This window comes from Carcharhinus amblyrhynchos, chromosome 6 (assembly GCF_965287045.1).
Source record: "Carcharhinus amblyrhynchos chromosome 6, sCarAmb.v2.hapA, whole genome shotgun sequence".
NCBI lineage: Eukaryota > Metazoa > Chordata > Chondrichthyes > Carcharhiniformes > Carcharhinidae > Carcharhinus > Carcharhinus amblyrhynchos.
The window spans coordinates 86,809,880-86,835,237 of NC_137329.1; the positions used below are offsets into that span (position 1 = coordinate 86,809,880).

The 25,358-nt window shown below is 36.5% G+C and overlaps 1 long non-coding RNA gene across 2 annotated transcripts in view; it reads right to left on the reverse strand.

Annotated features, from left to right (window-relative positions):
* Positions 1-25,358, reverse strand: part of LOC145344076 (uncharacterized) — a 144,448-nt gene that overhangs the window by 61,968 nt on the left and 57,122 nt on the right. The window contains exons 1-2 of one of the 2 annotated variants that reach the window (XR_013886834.1): positions 12,827-12,997; positions 11,866-11,932 (exon numbers count right to left, since the gene is read on the reverse strand). This is a non-coding gene — a long non-coding RNA (uncharacterized LOC145344076). Of the gene's footprint in view, positions 1-11,865; positions 11,933-12,826; positions 12,998-25,358 lie in introns of those variants that run through there. The other variant, XR_013886835.1, reaches the window with a different exon arrangement.

A 25,358-nucleotide genomic window follows, 5' to 3' on the forward strand; every position in this document is an offset into this window, starting at 1 on the left:
CTTCTGCCTTAGCCATTTCAACATTACTTGGAAATCAATGTATCATTCATTTTCTTCTATCTATAATACATGTCTGCATTAAACTTAATCAGTTATTACTCTATTCACATTCAAATCTTGTTAAACTGAAACTTTGTAGTTTGTTAGCTGCCTCCTTCAATTCCACTACTCCTACTAGTTGGGATAATCCTTAAATTTTGCCAAATTATATTATTTTCGAAACTAGATCAATTATAGATATAGAAATTGTGGTGGTCATAACACTGAATCCTGTGATACACCACTCTCTATTTCTTCCCACTTTGACATAACTCCACTAATGAGTATTTGCTGTTTCCTTCACTTCAGCTTTTTTTTTTATCAATTCTGAAGGTTTGCCCTAAATCTCCACAACCCTGAGTTTAATTAATAGATTTTTACATATAGCATTATCAAAAGCCTTTTGACCAACAAGGTGCACCACATGATGGGACATTCCACAATTCACTTACGTTGTGATATTCTCAAAGCTGTTGAACAGGTTGATCTGACAGAATCTTCCCCTGCTGGTTGTATGGTCACCTCTGTTAACTAGGTTTCTGTTCCAAAGTTTGTTTTCAAATTTGATCCTGATCGTTGATTCTATACCTTTAGATGGAAAAGACTAAAGGGGCCATACTTTCCTGTACTTTCAACGTTTGTCACCCTTATGAACATGGGCACCAATTAGCCTGCTTCCAATCCATTAATACTTGCCTTCCAGTGCCTATTGCATTCCCAATAACTGACAGTTCCTCACAGATCTACCTGTTTCTCTCATAATAATTACCATTTAGCACTGGGGATCTATTTCTTTTAAGCACCAGCTAGGACTACTGTACAATTAATTAATTGGGCAAAATCTTCAACTTTAATGGGGACATAAAATGAACAGTAGTGGATCATCTGCTCATCTGCTACACCTCACTCGATTTACCTTTCTACTGACATCAATAGAAGGGAAAATTATAGGCTTGAATAATAGACAACCAGTTCACTAATTCCAGTTGTATATCTATGCCAACGCTGAACATTTTTACCACTGAATTTGCCGAAGTTATTTTGAGGATGTCATGTTGCTCAGGTTCCCTTGCTGAACATCAGAAGAAATTCATTCCATTATTTCATTGACTATTTTATGCTTTTCCTGACTTTTAAGTTTGTAAGCATCATTTCATCCTGTTTAGTTCGTTCAATCAGACCACAGTACCGAGACAGCCTGAAAAATATCTTTACCTCTTGTGCTGCAGTTAAAAATGCTATTTCATATGTGCTTTTATATAACCGCTTTACCACTGAAATTACCTGCTGCAGTCACAAACACACTAAACTAGAGCCGTGATAAAGCTGGAGTGAAGCAACAAAATGCTACCACTTCGAGGTACAAAAGCTCTATTTCCAGAAGATGCCCCTTTTCAAAGTTCAAATATACCAGATTTGTAACATCCAACTTATCTCAGCAATTCATGGTAACTCTCTCCCTCTCACTACCATGGAATCTTTCAGATTTGTCATACACAAACTCTACAATCTTGAAAGATACCAAAAAATTATTCAATCTATTTGTAAAAAAAATCTACTTAAATGGGAGCTCAGTTTTCCATGGTGAGCAAAAGTTGATTTTAAAATAACATCAGCACATTTGTTGAATGTGTGAATCTATTTTCCTTCAGTAATTGCAAATTATGGGTATCTTGCTATATGTTTGCATTATCATCCAGAAAATAGTTTAAAATATTAAGAATAGGAGAAATGCTGCATAAAGCATATCATTGCTCTCCTTCCTTTGTTCACTCCCACCAAATATGAGTTTCAGTCTACTCAACAATGTACTATTAAACATTCTCAGTTTTTTTTTACACAAGTGGTCAGGTTATTTTGTTATTGCAAAGTCAACCCCATGACTAATGGATAGCGTGAATGGAGAGCTCTGATGTTACCCAGTCACAGCAAGAAGCCTCACAACACCGGGTTAAAGTCCAACAGGTTTATTTGGTAGCACAAGCCATGAGCTTTCAGAGGACTGCCCCTTCATCAGGTGAGTAGGAGTTATGTTCACAAACAGGCCATATAAAGACACAAAATCAATTTACAAAATAATGGGTGGGATGTGAGTCTTGACAGGTAATCAAATCTTAAAAGTACAAACAACGTGAGTGGAGAGAGGGTTAAGCACAGGTTAAAGAGATGTGTATTGTCTCCAGCTAAGACAGTGAGATTTCATTCTGTTGATTATTTCATTGACTATTTTATGCTTTTCCTCACTTTTAAGCTTGTGAGCATCATTTTAACTATCATCCTGTTTAGTTTGTTCAATCAGACCGCAGTCTGATTGAACAAACACCCTGAAACATATCTTATAACACATCTCTTTAACCTGTGCTTAACGCTCTCTCTACTCATATTGTCTGTACCTTCAACACTTGATTACCTGTAAAGACTTGCATTCCAACCATTATTTTGTAAATTGAGTTTGTATCTTTATATGACCTATTTGTGAACAGAACTCCCACTCACCTGATAAAGGGGGCAGCGCTCCGAAAGCTAGTGACTTATGCTAACCAAATAAACCTGTTTTTATTTTAACTTAGTGTGTGAGACTTCTTACTGTGTTTACCCCAATCCAACGCTGGCATCTCCACATCATGGTTACCCAGTCACCCAAGATAATCTATTAGCCCTCGGGAAGTTAAGTACATCATTTGTTTAATAAGAAAATTTTTCAAAGAACACATTTCTAATTTTTTGCTCTTCTTGCTTCTCTAGGAAGTAACTACCATTATTTGTTCCATCTTAATTAAACATTAGCATAAAACGTGCTATTTGGTGAGAAACCCAGTCAGGTTTCATATAAAATATTGAGGACACCATCTATACTGGCAATGATGTTAAACCAGTCTTGCAGGAATGAATAGATGGCCTTTGAGTCATTCCATCACCAACCCTTTTACAACCCCCATCCTGTCATGTGATTATAGCATAATTCAAAGAGATTGGCCTGGTCCACTATAGTAGGACAAAACAAATGTTCATAACAACTTATATTTTTGAACTGCAGTTGTGAAAAATGCATGAAGTGTATATTATTTTCAAACAGCAATAATTAAAGTTAAAAAAAATACATTTGCTGCCAAGAAAGGCACTTATAAGTTGATCTGATTGGTAGTTCTTGAAAAGGTAATTTTTGAGGCCGTACACTAACTATTCAACTTGGTTGACACTGCTCTGTAAATCCTGGCTCTGAGGTTTTCAAATCTGAGGTAATGCCTTATGGAAAAAATATAAACATGGCTAAAAATGGCAAGTTGTAACACTCATATGGGGACAGCCAAATGATATCTGTATATTCTTTTTTCTCATTCCCATTTTCGTATGTACCTCTTTCTTTATAGAATCACAGAAAAGTTACAGCACAGAAGGAGGCCATTTATCTTGTCAGCCTGACGACACCCAGGTGCCCTTTCTAATCCCACCTACCTACACCCCGCCCATAGCCCTGTAGTTTATAGCACTTAAGGTGCATATCCAGGTACTTGTTAAGAGTTCTGCCTCCACCACCAACTTAGGCAGTGAATTCTAGACAGCCACCATCCTCTGCATAAAAGACCTTCTTCCTCATATGCCCTCAACACCTTCTGCCACTTATGACCCCTGTGGTCATGGGAAGTGCAAGTGTTTAATACTTTCCCTCACTGGAGTATCAAAACATGAGACAAGTGTCAACCTGTTGCGACTGCAATATCCAAGGCAATAGTAATATCCCCATCTTAAAACAATAAACTTTTAACAAGAGAAGCTGAAAGAAGTGCTTCAAATATTATGCACACTCAGGTTTCTAAGCATAATTTTTAGGGAGAGAAATCTAATTCTCACAGATGAGGTTAGTACCTTGGTAGGAATGCTGACAGGCTGAGAATAACTCTAAGCCAGCATGTAATCAATCACAGCACAACAAGCAAAAACAGCATCTTACATTAAAATCACAATACCTAACAGGTGATCTAAACCTGCAAAATATCAAATGATTAAGAGTAAAGAACCAGTGCAACAACACAATTGAAGGATTCTGGTGGTAACATAAGCTGTCAGTCACTTGGGAGGTTTCTATTCGAGGTGCAACATTTCATCCATGTAACTGTCGCCATCAGAGTAGCCATGGCCTGAAATCATAATCTTACTTTGAAACAAGAAAAAAATCTTAAAAATTAAACTGCACCATAAAAGCTAGCAACAACAAGGGATAATATGAGTCCTGTTTACAGAGTCTAAGCGGTAATCGGTACCTCTTATGATTGGGAACAGAAGTGCAGCCAAAGTTCATGGAAATACACCCCAGTAAAAATTAATATCTTTAGAAGAGCAAGAGGAAAGTATTAAAAATACTAACAATATACTGCTTGAAGTCTATGTATAGATTGAGTTTACAATTACTTATATTATTCAATGTGATTATAAATATATTATGCACTCATTTACACAGTGCAAATACAATATATCATATGCTACGTAATAAATGCACTGTATAATGACAAAACAAGTCACACTGCTATATTCAATGCTATAACTCTACATAAAGTGTTTATAGTATTTACTATAGTACATAATGTATAACAATGCATTCAAGTAATTGCACTTTATAATGTTAATGTTCTATGCTATAAATACACTATACCTTATGTAGTATAGACCACAAACCAGTCTAGGGCTTAGTTAGCATTATAACCTCATCATTCAAAATCTCCTGAGACTGTAAAAAGCTATGTATTTCCCTTTCAGATATTACTATTCCTTTTGTATTTTTCTAGGATGAGTATGGGTTTGCAGAAGGAGACCACAAGAGTTAAAATTACAATAGCAAAGTGAAAAATATTCGGTAAGGTTTTTCAGAATTCATTTCTTTTCAATTTTAATTAAAATGAAAACACTTGCGCAAATTGAGATCTGAAATTACTCCTTTAAAAGAGAAATTTTCTGTGGAGAAATTCCTAAACCTTGAAACTATTTTATTTGAATATAACATGATGTAGAGTTGATGCAAAACACAGAATGCTATTCATTCAAAAACACATTAACTTTGGACAAAAATACTAAGATGGAAACAAAACAAATAATATTTCATTGATAGATATAATTACATTTTTTTAAGAGTGCTTTATTTACACAGATTCACTTACTGTTAATTCAAATAGTATAAAGTTAGTGATTTCACATAAACCCCAGGCGACAAGGCAGCAACACACTAATTTCTAAATAAATGCTATTTCTAGAAGTATTGAATGAGCAACAATAACCTGCATTTATTTCATGTCTATATGTCTAAAGAAACATAAGCAAAACGAAAATGCATGCCATGGCAGGGAGGGAGACCGAAAGCTAGATCAAAGTAATGGGTTAAAAGGAATACAGACACACATGCATTGAGGATAATTTTAACGTACATTGACTAGTGGGGAACTGATGAGATAAAATCAGCCACACTCTTTACACCAACATAGAGTAAAATTGGGTGGAGTACAAGGAGAAAGCCAATCTGATCTTGTCAGTTTCCTACCAGATAGGTTAAATGAAAATTACCCATACAATTTTATTTCGGCTATTCATTGAATGAACCAAAATATTAAAATTGAATTTGAATCTTATAGCAACACATAGTGATCTGCATTAAATGCTGAACTTTAAAAAATGTTAAGTATTACTGGCTCCTGCATTGCCGAGGAATAAGCTAGAGAGAAGATTGTTTGTGCATGTGCAGAAAGTTACAGTATGTTGTTTAAAATGGCAAATTTATAATCCTGGAAGTTTTGCAGGGGTTCTCCTGATCTCCTGCCATAACTTAATTTCAGATATGGAAATACTGAAGAAAGTGTTATTTTCCTGGATTTTTCACTGAAGCCGTGGTGGAAAATCAGCAGAATTTCTATCACATACTGCTAATAGCTTGAATTTAAGTACTAAAATAAGCCAAATACTTCGGATGCTGGAATCTGAAACAAGAACAGAGGACGCTGGAAAAACCCAGCGGGTCTGCCACTATCAACTAAGAGAGAAACAGAGTTAACATCTCAAGTCCATAAACTCTTCGTATAGTTTGAATCTGTTCTTTAACTGAGAAACCATCCACTCAGCATAGTTACAGTACGTTCCTCAATATTTTAGAGACAGATTGCAAAATGTGTGCTAAGATTAGTTAATGGCTGTCAGGTAAATTTTCAAATGCTGTAAATTAGTTAACAGCATCAAAACAAAAGCCCTTGAAATTTGCCTATAGGTACTTTGAATCCAAGATTTTTCGGTTGATCCTTAAAATAAAATATTTGCGGGGAACCAAAACAACAAAACTTTGGTCTGAAAAATAAAAACTGAATTTAACCACTAGTCAGTCTTCCTCTCTCAACCCCCCCACTTACCTAAAGTAATGTAAGGTGCATATATTTATTGGAAAATGGTTCACAAATAAACTGTGACATCTGTCAATAATATGCTTAAAAACACTGCCATCATTTCACAAAGGTATTATTATACTTTTACAGTGTGACATACCAATGTTTCAGCCTCTCCAAGGCAAGGCAAGTAATTCCTAAATACTTCAAGCAAATAGGGATAAATTTAAACTTTTGTCAACTGGCCTGCAATGGATTGGCCTTCGATTATATATTCTGCTGAATTTGCCTTTATATTAAAGTCAATGTTAAAAAAAACCAACAGAGCGCATAACAACTGGCCAATCCACCATTGCCCGTTTCCATCCAGTGATATCCCATAGTTACATATTTAACTATATTGAATTTGCCTTGAAAACAATAAAAATAAGAACTATTTTCTTGTGTCCTTTTAAAGTTGTATTTGTCCAAAAAAATTCAAAATGTCCAGTAATGTGAATTAACCTACTGTTCGAAATTATACAGGAGATCTAATAGCTAGATTCAAATTTCACAATTTGAAAATGGCAACTTTGAATTAACAAGATATTTACATACTTAATTAGTGAAATGACATAACCATACAGAAAAATAGATATATTCTTAAAAACTCTCACTTTTTCTTTGTATATGTTTATCAGTTTAGTTCTGTTGTAGCATTATTAATTCTGTGTCGGCAACTTGTAGGTTCAAGTCCCACTCCAGGACTTGAGCACATAATCTCGGCTAACAGCCCTGCTGTGTGGTCAAACATTCCATCTTTCAGGTGAAAGGTGAAAATTAGGCCCTGCCCTTTCTACCTGATCAGGTGAGCACTAATGCCACGAATCAAAGAACAGCAGGGAATCCTGCTGCTGTCTTGGACAACAATGATTTCTCAACCAACATACTAAAAACATATTAAGTGACATATTAAGTCCATTCCTCTGAATGGACAAATCCAGAAAAAATTAAATAGCCGTACATTTCAGCCTCAAATTCAACGATTGAATTTATTTGAAATAACACATTTTAAAAGATTTTTTGAAAAACATAAGTTACAGTAATTGGTATATCCAGGAATACATACATAAATACACAAAAAAGTTATTCATATAAAAAAAAATTCTGTTTCCAGCACAATTTAACAAAGTAACTGGAAACTAAATCTACATTTTCCCTCACTTTCTTACCGTGCATCCTGGTTCTAGGTTCAAATGTTGGTTTAATGGCTCCCAGCAAAATTTGAGGTTATTTTTGGATTAATAAAACTAATAAAATGGGGTTTCACAATGTCTGATTTAATTTCCTTCATACAAAAATTAGTTACTGCTGAACAAGTACAGTAGCAATTATGCAGCAGGCACTGGCAAGGAAAACGCAAGCATCTGTCTTACCTATCTCCCCTGCCCCTGTTTCATGGATTTGGGTGTCTAACTAACTATGAATTGTATATTTAACAAAAACAAATTATCCAGTCAACTCCTCCCCCTTACAACCCACCCCAAAAACAAATGGCATCTTTGTGGCGCATTCAGTCCCAAATTTTGGTAATAAAGTGGCTGTTTGATTGCTTGAATATCACGTGTTTGTCTGACAGATTACACAGTTTGTGTTCTCTTTCCTCCATCCTGTCTCTAAGCGTGTGCATGACATAATCTTTCTCGGTCAGTACAACATGATGGGCCATTTTGTTCAGATCACTACATGCCGTCACATTGTCATTTGGTAACCCCTGGTCAGGATTAAACTGATAATAAATATTTTAATTTTAAAAATTAGAGAAAATATTTGGAGAGTTTTGTTAATTTACGTTAGTTTATTATCTACTTTTAAAGGTTTATTGAATTAGTTTTAATCACCTCACTTCCATTTTGTTTCAACATTTGCAGAATGCAGCGTCAATCTGGTAATGGCTGGTTTCACTCCTGCTCTTCACTAAAATGTTGCATATTTTAATGTTACAAAATGATTGCTGGCATCAATTGAAAATTACTCAATCACATACCCCCATCCCTATCACTGTAACAATTACAATTGGCGTCTTAAACCAAACTTCCCAACTGCAACCCCTCCACCAAATAGATTCCCTGCTAACAATCTGCTTCTCTCTGAGTATTAATCTACAAACACACAGTGCACCATCATTATTGATCTCCACTGCTGGAACAAGGTGATGCCTGCATTGCAACTCTAGTTATTAACAAGTTATAAAATAGAAAATTGAAGTGTTTTAATTAGATTTACTTCAGATGGCAACTACTAATTCTACTCAAATCTTCTTTGTTCTGATTTTCAATATCCATTCTTTTTTGGAATAATGCATTTCTCCTAGTTAAATAAGATGGTGCTAACCTACCAGGGTTTAGGAAAAAAATCTCTTAAATCATGTTGCCATAGAAGACACCTTGCATGCTACTGCAAAATATTTTCTCTGCCTCCCATTCCAATTTAAGACAATGGATCAAAATGGGAGATCTGACTGTATTGGAATAGCTTAGCAACAAGAACCATGGTATTCTTATTCCTCCATTTAAGAATGAATTGTCTTAACTACACACTCTGAGGTCTAAAATCATCTTTTGAGGAGGAGAAAAATCAACTCACATTATTCTTTAACAACTGCTCCTTGAAATATAAATAATTTTGTTGTTTCTTTTCTTTTTTGAGTCAATGATTTGATTGGGTATGATCAGTGATGGCCTGTTACAGTAGACATTGCTGTTTGAAACAAAATATCAGAAATAGGTTTCACTGTGAAGTTTCTTTGCATTCAGGTTTGCCAGATCGATCTCTTCATTTCTACACTAAAGCATAAAGAACTCATGCTCTGTGTACAATATTAATACCATTTTGCATTTTTTAATTAATGCAAATCAGCAAAAAATGCCACCAAAAGTTAGTTAAAAAATAGTAAATTGAATCATGCAAAATTGGAAACAGAAGTTTCAGAACAAGCAGACTACGAAGATATAAATGCAACATTTAAATGGTCAGGGAAGACAATTGTTAAAGGAATCAATATTTTATATTCAAATAAGATAATGTTAACCACTGCGCAGTTAAATAATTATTTGCCAAAAAGCGATTACAAAAAAATATATATTTTGGAATTAAAAAGCTATAACATCGGAGTATTTGAGTTTCTTAAACCAGCACAACATGGCTTTCTGTGACATGTCACATATTTGTGTAATAACAGACTATTTTGAGTGGATTAGTTTAATTTGCTGACCATCAGGAGTTTTCTATTAGCTGTAATGAATATCTGCTCATAATAAACCTGACATCAACATGCAAAGTAATTTTTAATGAAAATATATAATGGTTTAATGCAGTGTAATTAAATAAACGAAAGTAAAACAATACAAGTACATTTGTCACAGAGAGCTGAACAGGCAAACACACACGCACGCAGACACATAGAAAGAATGTTCTTTCAGCCTAGCTGCCATCAATGCAATTACATTGAACTTTTAAAGGTATACGCAGAAAATAATCTTTTATGTATTGATTTAAAAAATCAACAACAAATAATTTTTTTAAAATTTTACTCATTTCGTTGTGCTATTTTTCATTCTTGTAGGGTTTGGTATAAAAAGGTACAGCTGCCATTTTTACTGCTGCACTCGACAGAATACAGACATCTCTGAAAGACAATATCTGTCTCAAAAACTGATGTGGCAATGGTTAAATAAAACCTACTACCCAAGTTTTACTCCATCTTTCTTAAATGCCAATCATTAAGGATCAAACTCCACACAGGAATAATCACTTAGCTGAGAACAGTTTTCATTCTGACCTGAATCATTTGGATCCTCAACTGGATTAAAGCATAAAAAGAATGCTTAAACCATATGAAGTCATTTGAAAATACCCATAAACAAGGCCACGCACCAGTATAACAAGTGCCCAATACATGGAAACAATGGAAGACTGCAGGGAAATAACTATGAAGGAACAAAATATCACAAGATATGGCTGATCCGACTAACTCAAAGCAACTCCCACTTGAGACGATTTAGATTATTATTTTTGCTTGAGAAGAAGGAATGGTCAGTATCAGATTTTAAAACATTAAAGATTTAAACTAAATATTATGTAATTAACTAACTGGCATACACTATGACATAGGTAATACTTAAAAGGTATCTCAATCATCTTTTTAATGCATCAAGAACATTTTTAAAAATCAGTATGCTGTGTTCTAAAACAAATGTAAGCAACTGAAAAAATGTAAGTGTTTAATATATATTTTTAAAAATCCAATAGCTACAGGAAAAAAGTTAAATGTAAGCAGCACATGCTGGAGCCGTACCACAAGCTTTACCATCAGGAGAATCGACTAGTACAGGGTTAATTAAAAAAAGCAGAAGAAACCCAAATGATTCAAACACAAGGTTATTTCACTACTCTGGCATATTCGAGTAACGTTTTACTTTTTTCTGAAATAACTATTCAACAGCAGAAAAGCAAAAAAAAGACAAAATAAAAATGTTAATAAGTTGCTTGCAGATCCCCCCCCCACCCCCGCGCAAACCCCCACCATATAATGCAAACAGCAGAATTCCTTTATAGTGTGATGCCAAAATTGGATGACACAACATCAGGCTTTCTCTAAAAGCTCATTCAAGACAATCCATATAAACAAAGCACAGAGATAGACCAAATTTACTACTAAAACTAAACAAAAAAAAACTACAAGAAAAGGTCAAATGAAGAGGGATAGACAATAATCTACTAAGAATTATTGGCATATGGTGATCATAAATTTGTAGAAACATTACAGCACAAGGAGACTTACTATAGAATACTTATGGCGAAATAAACAAAGAACCTGATCGCGATTCCCTTTTAACCCTTGATATTTAATACTCACCCCCATGCCAAACAAAAACGTTTGAGTCCTTATTATTTATTGGAAGTTGAGACAATCTCCAACGCAAACACAAAAAGCAATGTGAATCTCTTATTATCTCTGCCCTTTCAAGCTGTCCCAAATTCATGAACCAGTAAAAGGTGGGAACCAACAGAGACATTGCATTATAACACAGGAAGAAAGACTGGCACCTGTCCTAGAACATGTGCACTCTGAAATAAGAGTGTCGGGAAACAAACCCTCTCTCGCCAACAAACTGAAACTTCACAGCATTAAACAACTGTTTTAAAAAGCAAAACAAGGAAAACAAAGTCAACTTGGAAAATGTTGGTTAAAAAAAAACAGAGAACCAAACATAACAAAGCGCAGAGAAAGATGGAAATTACGGCATCCGCTGCCATCGTCAGAAAGTGAGACAACAGTCATTTTCAAATTAAAACTTCGTTGGCTCTAAGTATTTGTATTAGTCCAAGAAGCTGAAAATATAGTTGATCATTACAGTACGTCATTCAAAGAGCAATGGACGACACATGCAAAAACAGAGACAGCGAGAAACAGAGACACACTTACCCTCAAAAAAGTGTCACAAATCGGCAGGGGTAGACATAAAAAAGCATTCACCTTGTATCTTGCCTTCCTGTAAAGCAGACAAGAAAACAGTCAACTCCATTTTCACAAGTACTCACAGGCCTGAGTAATGGAAGGCGGTCCCTACCTAGCAACCACTTCCAGTTTTCATCTGCAAGCTTTCTCTGCCATCCGTACCAACCACCACCCCCTCCCTACCACCACCCCAGTCAGTTGCCAATGCTAGTGACAATGGGAGGCCGAAGGGTAGCTGAAAACCAGCGTGTTGAACTCGTCTGGTAGTTAACAAGTCTTTGAATGAAGAATGTTAGCAAACAGACAAACAGCATGTCTGATGCATGCTAATAACATTGCTGGTCCAGCCTCACGACCAAGCCTATGAATTATTCAACGGGCAGAAGCGACCCCCCCCGCCCCAAACCCTTCGCAACCCAAATGCCTGCAGTGAGGAGAAAGTATTTTTTTAAATCAGCTCTTTTTTTGCTTTCTTACTTCTAAATTGAAAGTGAAACTAACGTGGCTTAACTCAAATTATTTATTACTTTCATTCCACAATATCATCAATAATCCTTTTTGTACTGAACTGAACATTTTCTTTCAGTCTATTTTATGTCTTTTGTCTGGAGTTGGCACCTGTCCCAGACAGCTCTCTGCTGCACACCCTGTTCCCTCCCAATCAGTATATGAAAAAAATGAGGACCCAGAAGTGCAGCCACTTCCACACAGCCTTTAGCACATTCATATCTAACGCTGTCCTTTCACACGCAGATGCACAGTACAATCTCAATACCGAGCGTTTTCTTTGCGTGACAGATACATTCATATTTTGAAGCGAGCACCACTCTAACCCATGCAGGATTAGGTAGGCACACCAAGAAAAAGAATCACTACTCAAATCAGGAAAAATTTATTCATTTAGAAAAAGCATTACAGCTGCACTAACCATCACATTACTTCACAGGAAGCCAAATAGGAAAAAAAATCATTCAAATAAAAATGTGAACCTCATCTCGTGCCAGCCAGTCACAATACAGAAACAAAAAACAAAAATCCAGTTTGTCGTGTGAAGAAATCTTCTGGTCTGGCAAAGGCTGTCTGAGGGGGAGGCCCTTGCAACAGGAACAGAAGCAGCATAAGCATAGTCGCCCTCTCACGAGTGACTGCAACTGTCTATCAAGGAAGACAGAGCAGTACCGAGAGGCCTGAGCTGATGATGAAATAGAGGCATGCTCTTCCACCCCCCTCCGCCCCGTGTGTGAGAGCTAGCTACTTTCATCACACGGCCATGAATTGTGCAGCGACTGACACCACCGATCCTCTGGTTGAGCTGGACCGCACTGCGCCAGCGCACTCTCTGCTTCCTTGCAGCCCCCCCTCCCCCAAACACACACACTATTTTGAGCCAGGTAATGAATTAAGACATGCAGCATGAGACTGATTTCCCTACTGTTTAAAACACATACCGTTCTTAGTACAGTGTTGCTAATTAACCTTTTTACCTTCTATAGCTTTATCGTCAGCTATGGCAAGAGACAGTATTACTTATAAAACACAATTTGGAGAAATAATGTCTTCTCAGATTATACATCAAAGGACATCAAATCATTACTTAGCTTTGAGAATGAATATTGAAAAATAAATCCAAGCTGAATTGAATAATTTTGTTCTCATGTCCCCGCTCTTAAACCAGCTGCTCAACCAAGTTAAAACTGTTCGACCCTTACAACTATCTTGGCATGGAGTCAAAGGCTGATAAGCATTTGGGCGAGACAGCAACTGCTGTGCTGGAAGAAAAACAGCTGCCATGATTGCTGTTAGATTGAAAACGTACAGAAAACAAACCTGGCTCTAAATACTGCACACAAAATGCCCCTAGACTAACTGAACAATGCATATTGAAACCCATTTTCCAAAAGATTTCACGAAAGCTCCTTTTTTTGCTGTATGCTTTTAAACTTTGCTTGTGCAGCATGCTTGCCTCCCCGCCCATCCCCTCCCCCTCAACAGTATCCTCAAGCAAACTTGAGGAATCGTGCCAAAAGTCACGTTGCAGTTTTAAGTGCATTTGTTGGGAGCTTGAGCTGAGCTTCATAAGCAAACTTAAATAATACCTTCAACTGGGCATCACAACTGAAAGTGTTCTTTTTCTTTTAAATAATATTTTTATGATCAACATATGGGAGATTACTGTAACTCTATTGTAAAACAACTTCCTGCCCCTTTTGGCTCAAGTTCCAGAAGCTGCTAGCATAGGTTCACAGTACATATTCCCCCCCACCACCCTTCCCCTGCTGCTGCTGAAAGACCAAGGCAAACTTTAAAAAATTCCTCTCTCGCTCTCTCTCTCTCCCCCTGCTTTGACGGATTTAGAAAAAGAACAGTTTATGTGGATAGCTCTATTGTTGAGTATGTTGCAACGAAAGGAAGTCAAAAGTTCAACTTGTCGACTTGTGAATCTAAAAAAAGGTGGGGTTTATTTTTGAACACTACCTCTGATAGCGCAATTACGTTTGCTGGCTTTCTCTCCTGCATACCCATACAGGAGACTGTGGCACCTACCCATGGCCTCCTAAATAATGAAAAAAAACCACGTCTTGCTGAATTTGTTTTTTTTGACTAACCTGCCTTTTTATTCTGACCATTGTGTGTTCCCTTGAAGATGGACCACCAAAGCCCCACTCTAAAATGGAAATTGCTTGTGTTCTCACTAGTTTATGCCAATAACAAAACACAAAAAAAGGCCTCCACAAGCTCTCTTAGCAACAACATTTCTTGATACGTCTGCTTTGGCACAGATCAACGTTTCTACTTGGCCAAGTATCCTTTGCGTCACATCTCGCCATTTCTTTTGACCAATAGAAAACTTCCTGACGTTAAATTTAAAAAAAAAATTTGCCCCTCCCGCTCTAATTGATAGTGATTAGTAAAATAATTCTATGAACTTTAACTAGAAAGAAACTTTTGCAAAAACATAATTTTAAATTAGTTTCACTGAAGGAATTTTTGAGTGAATAACATAAAAAGAGTCAACAGCTTGCTGGCTCTGGAAGCAGTACCTGAAAGAGGGGCACATGTTTGTTCAAACTCTGTATTGAAAGGGATACATTCTTCTCCTGCTCTAGCTTGCAAGCTTACAGTAATGAAATCACAGATCAGAGCTTCAAAATAGTCTGAAAGCCTTTGAACAGACTATGCCAAAAATGCCAAGATCAGAATTATTCATGTCAAATCTCAAGGTGCTTGGAAATTCAAACTTCAAATGGGTTATTCTTCCATAGATTGAAGAGTGCTGTGTCTCAGCTCCGTAATTACATGCTACATCAGAACAACAGCTTCCGAAAAGCATCACTAAATTCAAAAGACACATTTTTTAAAAATACAGTCACCCGCCTTTGATTAAAAACGGAGTTGCATATTTAATTTCGGAAGATATAAAGTCATAGTTTTCTCCAGATTTTAAATTGCAGTTTATCCATTTTTTTAAAAAAAATTGTCATTTGCAATAACCATCCCAGGTCAGAGTACTTCTTGCACATAGTTGTGGGTTAGAACAAATATGTCGAATTTTTAAAAATTGATTTGTTTCCTGTCATTACGATGATTTTTAAAAATTTTTTTAAAGTAACACAGAATTTCTATATTTGGCAATTGAAATTGTTTTTTAATATAAATAATTTATTCCTAGTGTATTAAAATATATAGGGAAGCTGATACATAAAACATAATTATTTTTAAAAAATGGGATTCACATAAATTGATATCAGAAAGTTCTTTGGAAATGACTGATATGCCTTTCAAATCCATGGAAAATTAAGCAACTATTTCCTGTTTCAGACTTGAAAAACGTGGCCATTTGTGTGTTTGAAAATAGTTATATATCCAGGATCTGCGGATGTATTATTCTGTTGAAAAACAGTGTTTTCATGACAGTTTTATCCTACAGCCTTTTTTAGCTTTGTATTCTCATTCCTAATGACAGGATATCAATGGTAAGAAGGCGGAGATTTACTTCATTGAACACCATTTTAGGTATTAACTTTGTGTAACATCCTTTTCTTTGTTCCTGTATATCTTCAATAAGTTGTAAATACATTAATTTTATAATATTTACAATCTAAAATATTCACCCGTGTTATTTCACTGTCTACAATTCCTCTCAATCTGCTTGCTATTTCTGGAAAGGGGCACATTTCCTGAATTCTGATTTCAAGGGCCTGATGATTTGAAGGACAATGACGTTTTAATATTTACATATATATTTTCTTTCTGATGCATTTTGTCTTCCCAAGTTCGTTCAGAAAGAGGCCCTTCTTTATTATTTTACAGTAATGAGTTTTGAGAATTCATAATTTTCCTCTCCTTCGCCAACATGAAATTTGCCACTTCGGACAGACCAACTACTATGGTTTTTACAGGAAAAGAAAGCTAATAGACACTCCAGATGAAACCGCTTCTAAACACTTTCTCAAAATGAATTACACTAATTCCAATGATAATTAAAATTAATTATAAAAGCTCAATGCTGGATTGCAGAAAGCAGCCACGTGGAAAATTACCAATAGATTTAAAAATTCCCTTTACTCATCCATTAACGAACAGTAAAAAAAATCTTCTAAATATATGTATTACAGCATGTATGCTTTCTGCTTTCCTTTAGAAAGCTTGAGAAATCATCAAAAATATATATTCAATAAAAGCTATAGCAATCAGATCAAATCTTGAAGTATATACAAGCTTCACTCTCCAAGTATTGACATTAAGAAATCATTTGGTCCCGGCAATCAACACCATGCCAATTAGCAAATAAAAACAATTTGAGGAAATTATACATTCTTTCCATCTCTTTGGGCATTTTCTACAGTCACAATATTTATAACCAAAGCTTAAACTGACGGGAATTCCTGTACTTGGCAGTTGATAAAATGTGATTTTGTATAATGTACACATCTCCATGGACATTTTAAAAACAACTAGAAATATTTTAACCCTTGAAATTATATCAATTTTTTGACTGGGTAAAGAGTTGCTGCAAATACTTAATAGAAGTTCCCTGCTTCTTATGGAGTGTTTAAAACCAATTCAAAATATTCACAGAAGCTCCCTTCCCTTTTTTGAACATTAGAAAATACAATTTAGATTTTGAAGTTAACTGGAACAATTTCAGTGCTCTCAAGGTTAACCAATCGCACGATTTTTCTCTAAGTGATATAAGAATTGCTCATATACCCCTGCTTTCTTAGAACCGACATTGTTACAATGAAAATTTCATAAATTTCTACTTTATGTGACAATATGATTTGAATAGAATATCAAGAAGGTCTCTAGATTCAGACAAGGGAATTACTCAGAAGTACATGCACTCCCAATAAACATGTAACCAGAGTGAATTCCGGATGCTTCCAACAGCAGTAAGAACAAGTTATTTTTAAAACGTTCCTCTATTTTTACATTATTTTTTATTAAAACAATGTTTTCAGCTATAAGTCTTTCAGTTAATATATTTTTTCTTAATTTTGCATTATCAGAAGTGATAATGTTGCACAAATCTTGTGCCATAAGCTGTCACCTTTAGCTGGTATAGTTAGCACTGATTGAAGGTATAGCAGCCAACTGAGGTTAGGTGCACCAATACTTCCTGCCTGCCAGCCTGTTTCAAAATAGCAAGAATGTTACAGGCTCGCATCTACTAAAAAAAAATTGGCGTAGTGTACTTACACAAATATCCTCAGTTCATAGGGCAACAAATTATGTCTATTTGCCTTTAAGTTGTGATTAAAGCTTCAGTACTATCTATAAACTAGTGCAAGCTTTAATAAAATGGAATGTCAATGAGGTATTCATTTCTGGATTGATCATAATAATACTTTTGACTAATTTATCCAAATGCATGCTCATTTTTCTCAGTTATAAGTGAATAAATCTTTTGGTGGAAGAGGGTAACCACTGAGCCATAAATGGGTTGTACAGTTCAGGACTTACACCCTGCTGGCTTTCCTCTCAAGAGTTTTTCGAAAGCAAGGACCAACATTTTAACGGCAGAGAAGGTATTCTGAATTGTTAAGTATAATTTGACACACTAAGTATTTATTCCCGTAACCATTATTTAAATAGGATCAGTAATCTTTTATTTTGATTTGGAATGGTATACGTCAGGTTTCTACTCCTGGATATTGTAGAAAATAACAAGTTGACATATGAATGCTTGTCTTTGGTGAAATATAACTCATGTTTGTATGGTAAAATTCATGCATTAAAATACCCTTTTAAAACATTTGTCTTTTGTTTTACTCCAGCAATTTTTTTTAATCATATAAGATGCTAGAAGTTGCTACAAATAGCCAAAATTCAGAAAGTTTACTCCTGAACTACACTTAAATCAGGCTGAAATCGAACTAAAGGCAAAGCTTCTTTAATTTGTTCATGATTTTAAAAAAAATCCTGCCAAAATGTCAGCAGCAACTCCAAATATTTAACAGTTTTGGAAATAAGATCTGGTTGCTCAACTCTTTTCACATTTATTTATGCAACACCTGTTCCAAATCTCCAAAACGTAGATGAAACATTTTCTCTTTCTTTCTAATCTTCATTATTTTTGGATCGCATGATTTGGCATTACAAAAGGTGCTTTTACTTTTCAATTAGTTTGTGTTTGTTAATGGTCAGGTGCCACAATTACAAATTTAGGTATAAACTTAAAAGTAAACATGGCAATATACATTTCTCTGTAATATATATAGATTGCTTGTTACCCTTATGCGTATTCAAAGACCATTTAATTTTCAAATAATTTTTTTCCTTTTTTTGTTTCACCAAATTTACAAAACTATTTTTGTTAATATTTTCCCTTATTTAATCACAAACAATAAACTGCAAGTCTGATGTAAACTAAATAATAATAATTCAGAAACATAATGGACACTGCCTTCACAACACACATTTTTTAGTTATGGGTCATTTTTCTCACATGAATTTATAAGCCAGAGAAGTAATGACCTTTTCCAACAAGACAATGGTGGCATAAGCAAGATGATAAAAAATAAAAGACTGGCTAGAACATTCCTTTAAAATTAAAATCTTTGAAACTAATTAGAATTGAAAAGAACACGTGTCCCTTTCATTCAGAATATTGCTGACTCAAAAAGAATGCAAATTTGATTGCTACAAGTAATATTTGGGTCCAGAAATCCTACTGCAAATTTATAAGAGGTAGTAATTTCATAAAGAATAAATTCCAACTCAGGATTGTACTGAATAAGCTACCAAATGAGCAGCTGAAGTGCAATGCAAAAGAATTAATGTGTGGTGAGATGTAAGAATAAAAAACATAGGATGTCTTGTTATATTTCTCAACAAAATGCTTCCAAATGCTTTATATTTAAGGAATTGAGCTGCAGTAACTGTTGTGTATGGAATTAGGGCAGGCATTTTGCACATTGAAAAACTGCATAAACTGCAAGGTGGCAATCAATCAATTAATTTGTTTTTGGTGATCCTCATTGAGATAAACAGAAGTAATATATGTATGGTTTGATGTTAGGAATTACAGAAGCGTACAAGTTTCATTAAGGGAGGGGCCATTGCCATAGAAGGTATGGATTTCCGTTTCTCTCCCCTTTCAGTTATGAATCTTTCCAACTTAGCTAAATTAATAGAGAAGAGGTGCATATTTGGGGGAAAATCTTTTTTTCAGTTTATTTGCAGACGTATGGAGAAATAAACCATATTGAAACACATTGCCATTTCATTACAAAATGGCATTGTGACAAAAATTATACACAACAATCTGGCTTAACTCCTCCAAGCAACTCAAATTTTCAAAATACCGTTTCCTTGCGAATTTAACAACATATTTACATATAGCAACTTGTTAACTTTTCCATTATACAAAAAGCTGAAACAAAAATGTATCACCACATAGTATCAATGAGTAAATGGGCATCAAACATGAACATACATGTAACTGATTTAGCTGATAAAGTAATTACCACCCCCCCCCCCCACCCCAGCAACAGATCAAAATTAGGAAAATATCTCAGAGTGTGGAAATTTGTTAAGTCTAATTTGAATATGCTGTGATAATCACCTATAACATGCAGCAAAATAAATTCGTGACGTCACTATTATCATTCAAACTGGATGATTTTATTCAGAGAACGCTGACTCTCTGCTGTCTAAAGAAATGTAAGCAAAAAAATTGCAAATGATGGCAACAAGTCATTAACTTTGTTTCTATTATACAAACAGCACTAACACTGGAATGTGTTTGCCGGCAGTATATGTCCCCAGGAATTAGCATCAGCCGAATAACTTGCTTAAGTTTTTCCTCTCTTTATATCATTTTAGTTTCAAGAGTTGTGCTTGTTGCCCTAAATGTGTGATTTCCATATCTCAAAAATTAACAGTGACAAATACCACATTAAGAGTTTACATTATGAAAACCTAATCATTTTTAGGAAAATTAAAAAGTAAATAACAAGCAATAATTGGGTTAATGATTAACAAGACACTGCTGCCATGGGATTTGTTTCATTTAAAAAAAAATCAAGCCTGAGGTACTAGTTTCTATTTTGTGATCAGTTGGATTAAAACTCTTGATGCACTCTTTGGCCTACTTCTACATTGTTACGGAATATATTTACAAAACATTATAATGCTGTTACTATTGTGTCTTAAACAGCTATCCTTCATTTGGTACTCTTAATGTGCTCCTGAAAAACAATCTGCTAAACAAAATTCACTTTTCCATAAGAAAACATGTAGCAAGAATGGGCTATGTTCCTAACCTGCAATTTTTGAAATAAAAACCTCTTTTTATGCATTAATCTAATGTATGGTATACAAGTAACTTACACTTCAGCACAGCCTGATGCACAGTTCTCAATAAATTTTAAATAAAATGTTAAATTACACAACTGTAATGCACGATCTGGTACAGAATGATGTTTCTAACTAGTATCTTTGTTGAATACAGTATGGGCAGTCTCCTGCGCAATCTTAAATAGAACCATTATTTGATAGTGCACCATTGATTATAGTTCAGGTAGTACTGGCACTCTACGTAACGCATGCAAGAATGCCTCTACTTGCCAAAACGGTTTCTGCAGCGTGCATAGTGCTTCACTGCAAACATGGGGGATGGGGGATGGGGGAGGGGGGGGGGGGCGGGCAGTGTGATCTCCCATCCCACTGCACTAATTTATTAGTGCACCAGGCTAGGAGATTTCAGCAGGTCCAGATCAGTGCAATCCACATTGGGCGTCCGGCCCCGAGATTTCTGGTGCCACCAGCTCTGCGCCGGAAATAGATGCAGGGCGGCATTACACATTTACAGGCTTATTTAAATATTATTTAAGTGTGATTAGCAGGCCCAGGACTGAAATCTCTAGGCCCGCTAACCTCTCCCAATCTGCTAGGTGTATTTCACTCCAGTGGAGTTTACAGTAGCTCCTCGACCCTGCTGGAGTGAAGTTGGGGCAATTGGGCCCCGCCCCCCCAGAGGATCAGGCAACAGTGAGCGGTCCCCCTCGGCATTGGCACCTTGGCATTGCCAGTCTGGACTCCCTGGCACTACTCAAGGGGCAAAGTGCAAATGCCCAGGAGACACTTGGCACTGTCCATTGGGCATGGGGCAGTGCCAAAGGACTGGGCATATGGGGGTCAGGCCGAGGGGGCAGGGTCTGATAGAAGCAGGCCTGGGGGACGATCGGTGGGTGTGGGAGGTCCCGCTGCCACTCTGCCAAGTCAGGTTCAGTGGGGGAAGGAGGGAGACCAGCGATCAAGGTGGGCTGGGAAGCTTGGGGGGGGGGGGTAGGTTCAGGGGAGTAGTCAACATGCTGGCAGGAGGGATTGGCACTGGCGTTAACTGTCGGGAGGGGATGGGTGGGGGTGGGGAGTGGAGTGGAATGGAGATAAGGACAGGCCAGGGCTGAGCCCAGGGATGGTTGGGGGTGGCCAGCGATTGGGCCGTGGGGGGTGTGGAAAGTCGGTGTTGCGGTGATCATGGAGCTGGCCAGCAATCAAACTGGTCAGCAATCGGGAGGCTGGCAGTGCAGGGTTACTGCACATGTGCCGATCTTGGCACTGATAGATCAGCACATGTGAAGTAGCCTATTCAATGCTCTCAATTCAACCTCTCCAAAAAGGCCCTGCCCCTTGAAATTTAATGATATTCATGCTATTGGCCTCTGCAGTGCACAGAATGGGGGAGATTTTTTTTCTGAACTCCTACTTAAAAAAACCAGCATGAATTACTCAAGTTTTCATGCAAATTCGACACTTAGAATTTTTTGAGGCAAATTCTGGCCATGGTTTCTGGCACATGCACAGCAAAGGCTCAACAACAATGTTCACATGCACAGTTACCAAAATGTCCAGCAGGACTAATCAGATAAGCTCCCGACTTTCCAATTCACGCTAAAAGAAACACATTTTCATAATGTGTTCTAAAGGGGGATAGCTAGATAAAATAATCAAGTTTTCTAGCAAGCTAATGTAATTTTTAATTTAAAACTAAGAAGTACAATCTTTGTTTTCATGAAAACCAGAACTCTTTCAGTAGGATATCAGCTAAAACCCGAATTATCAGCTCAGAAGAGATTTGTAACTCCGAATCTCTGAAAGAGAAACTGATGCTCTTCTGTATTCTAATTTGTGAAAAAACTAAAATATTTTGTTGTGTTCAAAGGAAACACATGGAAGAACAACTATGGCCACTTTACAGTCTATGGTGAAGGCACACACCTGTAATGTAGTAGCACATTTTGATAGAATCTGCATCAACAACATGCAAATGTAAATAAAAGCAAAAACTTTCCAATGCAAATCCATATCCTGTTTAGTAAAGACACCACAGAGTAAAAATCATTTGAACATTTTATTCAGTTCTCTTTAATAAACTTTCCAATCTCCAAAGTTTCATTCTTTGACTCTGAAAAGTTATTCTACTCCTTATTTAAAGATGGAAATCAGCGCATCCCTTTCTTGTTGTCTTTTTCAGGTCAATGTTAAATCTTTCAATGATCAATTTGAGAAGAAAGATTAGCATGAAACAGATGAAACATGTGACTAAAGATACAAGAAAAGAATGTGCTTTAGGAGTGCATATGTAGGTGACGGGATAGTAAATTATACTGTTCCAGACGTTATTAGAGTGAATATGTAAGTGTGTGGGCAGTGAATAATGCATTTAGAGATATTTTTAAAACAGTGGCTATGTAGATGCGAGGGCAGTGAATAATATAATTACAGATATCACTGCTGGTCCACGAGCAGAAACCAGGCTCCATGGCCACACCAGAAGAACCAGTGGCCATTGGAGCCCCCAGGAGATCAGGAGGATGGCAAGGCAATGCCCACCTAGCATCCTGACAATTCAGAGTTGAGCACCATAAATGTGCCGGGGCGTGTGACCTGAGTGGACTGGGGCCATGACTGAGAGGAGGGGGAATGTACAATGAAGCAGGGCTCATGCAAAGGGAAAGATCTGCAAATGGGGGGGATACACGGGGAGGGGGGAGGGGGGGGGGCAGGAAGACTATGCAAAGGAGGGATTAGAGGGATTTGCCAGGGGATCATCGGGAGGGTTCTGATGCCTTGATGCTGGCAACCTTTGTTAGTGTGGGGGGAGAACATGTCTGGGGGGTGGGGGTGGGGTGGGGTGGGAGGAGATCTCCCAGTTCAGTGGGACATTGGGGTGCCTGAGTGCAGACAGCTTCCTCAGCATGCTTAGATTATGCTTCCCTCAATGGTGCAAATCTTCCAGCTGTCAGAAAAAGAGTGTTGAATTTGCCCAGAATACTGGTTTTCTTATGACCTTGTCCCACCAGTCATTCAGTGAGGTGAGGTAGTAAGATGTTTAGCATGTCATTGGTAGTCCCAGAAGCTATTGCAGGAGATCACTATTGCACCAATTTCTCAGTCACTGGGAGACCAATGCAATGGCAATGGTACCCCACGTGCTATCCAGCCACTCCATAGGTTAGCTTAGGTTCTGCCCCCTCCCCTACTGGCGAGAATTGCATCCAAGCTCCTTTTTTGCACTAAGTGCCATAAGATTGCAGCTTGTGGCTTGCCAAAAAAGCTAGTGCAATTCTCTCTCATTTTCTCATTCGTTTAGCACATAGAATCTTTTTGTAAGATCACATACACCCTTAGAATTTTTCTGGGAAAATTCCATCCAATACGTGGGAGCAAGAGCAGTGAATAATATATTTACAGATATTTATAAAGAGGAGCTATGTGGGCCCAGGCCAATGAAAAATACAATTGCAGAAATCTTTAAGTGTGGAACAAAGCACTTTTTCTTGTGTTACAGCTTTCAATTTGGTGTGGAACAAAGCACTTTTTTTGTGTTACAACTTTCAATTTGGATTACTGAATGCATTAGCAGGCAGATCTGTTTGTTTTTGTACTGTAGTGCTGTCGCTAAGATTTCAGTAAAGTTTCATGGTAGATGTGCAAAAGTTCCATAAACTGCCCACCTGAACTGTGGATAGCAACCACAACGCAGTTACTAAATTTGTTGTTTCAGACAGGGGTTGGTTTTGGATGTAGAATTTTGAGATATTTAACATTGGGAAAAAAAAGTGTTAGAATAGAAAGTGCAACTGCCTGATATTCAACCAGAGTAGTTTAGACAAAAATCTGGAAGGATCCCATTAATACCAACATCTGAGGAGTTCGGGAACATTGCTACTATATTAGAAGATATACTGGTCTCAATTACACTACACATCTGCTTTAAGACTAGACAATTTGTCTAATTTACACTTGAGTGATTCACATGACTTACCAGGCAACATACTGCAGTAGCCTGTTGCAGATTTCAATGTCAATTTAGTTATTTTTAACTATCAATATCTTCAGCATTATCTTAAGTTTATTAAGACAATAGTAAATTTTACAAAAAAAATTGGAGAAATGGAAGAACACATATAACCTAAAATCATGAACTTCAAGACTAAATTATAGCCTCTCAATTGGCAATTGTCTACTGTTTTGTGATTACCTTTACCATTGTTTCATCACTACTGTACTGACTGTCTTATTACTGAATCTGTATACTTTAGGGAAAGCCACATGTGCTTGGGAACACATAGTTCACATGATAAACTACACACAGTAAGAGGCACAAATGTTCCATTTTATAATCTAAATATCGTAAGAGACACACATTCCACACTGTAATCTATGTACCTCAAGAAATAGATGTTCTATATTTTAATCTATAAACTATAAGGATTACAAAACATGGGAGGTATATCTTAAATTATAATCTTATCTCAATTCTGTAAGAGGCATGCATTTTACATTATAATCTATTGACTGTAAGGGACAAAGGTAATTATATAATAATCCAAATACTGCACAGAACACAATTTTATAACAATCTATTTGCTGCCATCAGCACTAACAACTTGCATTATCATCCACATACAGTCATATAAGCAGCACATTTTACATTATGATCTACACTC